This window comes from Rhinopithecus roxellana, chromosome 10, assembly GCF_007565055.1.
Source record: "Rhinopithecus roxellana isolate Shanxi Qingling chromosome 10, ASM756505v1, whole genome shotgun sequence".
Taxonomy (NCBI): domain Eukaryota; kingdom Metazoa; phylum Chordata; class Mammalia; order Primates; family Cercopithecidae; genus Rhinopithecus; species Rhinopithecus roxellana.
This window is the reverse complement of record NC_044558.1, coordinates 106511123-106517122: the sequence shown is the minus strand read 5'-3', so window position 1 is coordinate 106517122 and position 6000 is coordinate 106511123.

Sequence of the window (6000 nt, the reverse complement as noted above, 5' to 3'; positions counted from 1 at the left end):
GTGTTCTGTCCTAACCTGTGACACACCATTAGAAAGGTTCTGAAGCAAAGGGTCTGTTTTCCCCTGATGCTGGACTTTTCAAAGCACAGCAATTTTGTTTCACTTTGAACGGCCATAACGAAGCCAGCAGCTTACTCAGCACTTTCTGCCAACTATTAACTTCTCTCACATCAATGGCCAGACACTCAGACCCTGCCCAGCCCGGGTGGGTGATGCCAATTCACTAACCAGCCAGGGAGAGGGTATAGTTGTGCCTACTCTGAGGGGCCAGAACTGCAACAAATCAGAAGAGATGCCCCTTCCAAAGGAGACAGCCTAGGGCCTAGAATCCAATCTTGACCAATTTTCTGATGTCTTTGGAAGTCTGGATTTTCTTTGTTTTCTTTTTCTTTTTTGAGACAGAGTCTCACTCTATCACCCAGGCTGGAGTACAGTGGCATAGTCTCGGCTCACTGCAACCTCTACCTCCCGGGCTCAAGTGACTCTCGTACCTAAGCCTCTTGAGTAGCTGGAATTATTGGCGCCCACCACCATGCCCGGTTAATTTTTGCCACTGCACTCCAGGCTGGGCGACAGAGCGAGACTCCGTCTCAAAAAAAAAAAAAAAAATTTGTAATTTTAGTAGAGATGGGGTTGCACCATGTTGGCCAGGCTGGTCTCAAACTCCCAATCTTAGGTGATCCACTTGCCTCAGCTTCCCAAAGTGCAGGGATTACAGGTGTGAGCCACTGCACCTGGCCAGAAGTCTGGATTTTATAATGTAAAAAAATCTTGTGATTCTTTCTCCAGTGTTGTGTTTAGTGGTGTGACTAGCGTTTCCCCAAAATTCATGCCCACTCAGATCTTCAGAATGTGGTCTCATTCCGAAACAGGACTTTAGCAGGTATCATGAAGACTGAAGATGAGGACTGGGCACAGTGGCTCACCTGTAATACCAGCACTTTGGACGCTGAGGTGGGTGGATCACCTGAGGTCAGGAGTTCAGGACCATCCTGGCCAACATGGTGAAACCCTGTCTCTACTCAAAATGCAAAAATTAGCTGGGCGTGGTGGTGGGTGCCTGTAATCCCAGCTACTCAGGAGGCTGAGTGGTGGCAATGCTGCCACAAGCCAAGGGATGCTGGAAACCACCAGGAGATGGAAGAGGCAAGAAGGGCTCCTAACATAGATAGAGCCAGACCTGCCAACACTGTGATTTCAGACTCTGGCCTCCAGAACAGGGAGCATAAATGCTTGAACCCAGGAGACGGAGGTTGCAGTGAGCAAAGATCATGCCACTGCAATCCAGCCTGGACAACAGATCAAGGCTCCATCTCAAAGAAAACAATAAAAATAAAAAGTAAAGAGAATGGAGATGAGATCATTGGGAATGGAGTGGACCCTAAATCCAATGATAAGTGTCCTTTTAAAAGACAGGAAAGGACACAGACACAGAGAGAAGGCCTCGTGAAGACAGAGGCAGAGATGGGAGCAATGCTGCCACAAGCCAAGGGACGCTGGAAGCCACCAGGAGATGGAAGAGGCAAGGAGGCTCCTACCACAGAGCCTCTGGAGGGAGCCAGACCTGCCAACATCGTGATTTCAGACTTCTGGCCTCCAGAACAGGGAGCATAAATTCCAGCTGTGTAAGCCACGAAGTCAGTGGAAATTTGGTCCTGCAGCAGCCCTAGTGAGGACACTGAGTTATTAGGTCAATTGAAGAAAATATTCTCCAAGCTGAGCAGGGTGCCCCGAACGCCACACACAGCCAGAGGGTGCCTGTTGGTGATCTCAGCCTCCTGTAGGCTCAGGATCTGACCCGCCCCAACCTGGTCCAAGGCTCAGGATGAAAATTTCCTCCAGCACAGCAAGCAGCTGTGGAAACGCCGGCTCGTGAAACTCACAGGGGCAAACACTTGTCCCTGGAAGAACAAGATGAATGAGGGGAGGGTGTCTGGATCCAACGCTCTGGGAAGTGCCCCATTCGTGGTTCCCAGACCAGTTCTGCCTTGGGAACAATTCCAGCACGTGTGCAAGGCGTCTGTCCAGGTCAGTGCCCCTGAGTTGGCCGTCTCTGTTCAGGTCTGCCCATGCGGGCAGTGCCCTCAGTTCACCAAGACAAACTTGCCGGAACTCAGCCTCTGACTCCACAGTGGGGATGCCTGGAAACCTGCTCAGCCCTGGCCCTTGGCTAACCCAGGAGCTGGCAGCTATGCTCAAGGAACCCTGCGTGTGGAGGGAGGATGGGACTGACGGATAGCTTCCCCCTGCCTACCCCATCTTGTGTCCAAGCAGACAGCTCTGAGATGCATTCGACAAGGCTCCTCCAAAGGACCCAGGGAGTCCGGCCCCGGGCACCCACGGTGGCCACCAGCTCTGGAACTTCTCTTTCACCTGCTCTCCTTCCTCCCTGGTTTCACTCCCTCATCCTCACTCCTGCTCCTGAGGCCGCATCTCAGGCTGTCTTCCAGGGAAGCCCAGGCTTGAGGTATGGTCATTCTCTCAAAGTGCAGGAGCAAATCTGCAAGGGCGTATATCCCCGCACATGACAGACGACTGGTGTGTTCAAAAATCGTACTGACTTTGAACCTAAGAGGTTTTGGAAAAACAACTTGAGTGACCAGGTTCCATACAAACATTCTGGCGAAAGCTAACGGTATTTTTCTTCTCTGCACAATTTCGTTATTAGAGGCATTCAAGAAAATTCCTTTGCCGTTTTTGAAAACAGCCTGAAGTTCTATGTTTCGGCCACTAGATAGCAGGCTGAATAAGAAATGCTGGACAGCTAATGGGAATCTCACCAACTGCTTGATCGAAGGTGGGGGCTGTCCTTAAAAAGTGGTTTGTTGGGAGGCCAAGGCAGGCAGATCACCTGGTTGGGAGTTCGAGACCAGCCTGCCCAACAAGGCGAAATTCCCATCTTTACTAAAAATACAAAAAGTAGCCGGGCGTGGTGGCAGGCGCCTGTAATCCTAGCTACTTGGGAGGCTGAGGCAGGAGAATCGCCTGAGTCCGGGAGGCGGAGGTTGCAATGAGCCAAGATCACGCCACTGCACTCCAGCCTGGGCGATAGAATGAGACTCTGTCTCAAAAAAAAAAAAAGGTGGTTTGCCGCTGGGGGCGGTGGCTTATGCCTATAATCCCAGCACTTTGGGAGGCTGAAGCAGGCAGATCACTTGAGGTCAGGAGTTCAAGACCAGCCTGACCAACATGGTGAAACCCAGTCTCTACTAAAAATACAAAAATTAGCCGTACATGGTGGTGCATGCCTGTAATCCCAGCTACTTGGAAGGCTGAGGCAGGAGAATTGCTTGAACCCAGGAGGCGGAGGTTGCAGTGAGCCGAGACCATGACACTGCACTCCAGTCTGAGCAACAGAGCAAGATTCCATCTCAAAAAAAAGAAAAAAAAGAAGTGGTTTTCTCCAGAGTCCTGCTCTGTGTGGAGTTTCACTGCCTCTACGTGTCAGCCCTGCCTCCCTCACCTCCCTCCCAGGCCTTCTTTCTGTTCACTGCATGCAACAAGCTTTCTCCCAACTTTGGGCTTTTCCCTTAGTTCTCCTGGCCTGAAACTCTGTCCTTCGATATTAGCAAGGCAGCTCCTGGTCCCTCGGTGTCCCTGAACAAGCCCACCTAAGACAGAACCCCTCCTTCAACTTCGTCATGCATCACATCATCTTCGATTGCTTCTTCAAAACCCTTTCACTTTCTGAAATGTGACTGTTTGCTGACACGTTTATTATTTGTCTCTTGCATGAAAATGTGAGCTCCAGAAAAGCTGAGTTCCTGTTCAGTTCACTGCTGCACTGCTGCGTCCCTGTCTAAAAGGGAGCTACAGCATAAACTGACAGGTGGCTGAGGGATATTTGTTGAGTGACTGAATGATAGGAGCGAATGAATGAACAACCTCTGATGCACAATAAGAACCAGGCTGAATCTCCTTCTCTGACTCTCCTTTTTATTGAGATAGGGTCTTTCTCTGTGGCCCAGGCTGCGGTGCAGAGGTGCGATCTCTGCTCATTGCAACTTCCATCTCCCGGGTTCAAGTGATTCTCGTGCTTCAGCCTCCCGAGTAGCTTGGCTTACAGGTACTCACCACTATGCCTGGCTATTTTTTTTTTCTCTTTTTGAGAGGGAGTCTTGCTCTGCTGCCCAGGCTGGAGTGCGGTGGTGTGATCTTGGTTCACTGCAACCTCCGCCTCCTTGGGTTCAAATGATTCTCCTGCCTCAGCGGAGACTTGAGAATCTCCTGAGTAGCTTGGCTTATAGGTGCTCACCATCACACCTGACTAATTTTTGTATTTTTTTAGTAGAGACACGGTTTTGCCGTGCTGGCCAGGCTGGTCTCGAACTCCTGACCTCAAGTGATCCGCCCGCCTCGCCCTCCCAAAGTGCTGGGGTTATAGGCGTGAGCCTCTGCGCTCAGCCTCTCTGACTCTCTTGGCACTGGTTCCAATGTTACTATGATTCACTGTGGATGAGTCCGGTTGAACTCAGCATGGTGTCTGGAACATTAGAAAAATGCTGACCTGTGTGGTTTGGTTTATGTCTTTGAAATATCTGAGCCCTAAAGAGCAGTAAGCGGGAAGTCCTTTGGGTGTACGAGGCTTGGTTTGGGTTAAAGATTTTAAATGCTGAGCATAAATCCATTCTGAAGCTTCTCTGACCCTCCCTGAACTGTGTCCGTTCCTTTCCTCTAGAAAAGACAAATGACTTATATAGAAGTGAAGTTGTAAATTCTGGTTCATTTGAAGGTGGGTTTGGATACGTCACCCACTTACATTCAGAGTAGTCAGAGATTGAGCTGGGCATGGGGGAGTGCCAGGGATGTTACAGCCTGGAAATAGACAATTCCAAGGGCTGAGAAGCGGAGTGACCGTGTGCAGCAGGGCCTGGCAGGAGAGGTGGGGGCGGCTGAGTCTGAAAGAGCAGGAACAGTCCTGCCTGTGTTCACTGTTGCAGCCTTTTGTTCATCATGGAGTTTTTTTTGCATTAATTTTGAGTTTTTAAAATATTGAGTTAAGTATTTTTTATCCTGGCTACTGAGATTTTTGGCACTTCCTTCAACTCCGTGCCCCATCTCAGCCCTGGGGCATAGGACAGCTTCACAATGCGGCCTACGGAGGAGCTGGGGTAGGGAACAAGTCCCTGGTTTCTCCAAATTCAAAAGACCCAGGAGAGAACGCTGAACTACCTTAGGGCTGTGAGATGATCACTTACTTCTGTAGCTTCAAAAACATGAGGAAGCATGTGAGTGCAGCATGGAAGATTAACTACATTCAAACAAATATTCTCCATTAATTTCCTATTGCTGCTTCAACAAAGTATCGAAAACCTTGTGGCCTAAAACGGCACAGATGTATTATTTTTCAGTTCTGGAGGTCAGAGTCGAAAATGGACTCACTGGTCACTCCAGACACTGTGCTGCTAAAATTCCTATGTGACAGCCCAGTCCCCAGTGTGATGGTATCAGGAGGTGGGGCTTTGGGAGGCCATCAGGCCTCGAGGGTGGCACCCTCGTGATGGGGTTAGTGCCCTTATGAGAAGGGATAGGAAGGAGAGGATCTCTGTACCACGTGAGGACACAGCATGAAACAGGAGGTGGGCAAATCAGGAGGGGCCTCACCGGCCGTCCAATCACCCAGCGCCTTGACCTTGGACACCACAGCCCCCAGGACTCTGAAGAATCTATTCCTATTGTTGAAGCCGCCGCTATAATATTCCGGTTATAGCAGCCTGAGCGAATTAACACATTGGCTAAAATCAAGGGTGCTGACAGAGCTGTGTTCCCCCTGCAGGTCCCAGAGCAGAATCTATTTCCCGGCCTCTTCCAGCTTCCAGAGGCGCCCAAACCCCTGAGCTTGTGGCCCCTCCCTCCTTCTTCCGAGCACGTCACTCCCACCTGGCCCTCGTCCTCCCATCTTCTGATTCTGATACCTCCCGCCTCCGTCTTTCACTCATGAAGAGGCTTGTGACCTTGGGGCCCACCTGGCTAGTCCAGGACAATCTGCTCATCTCCACG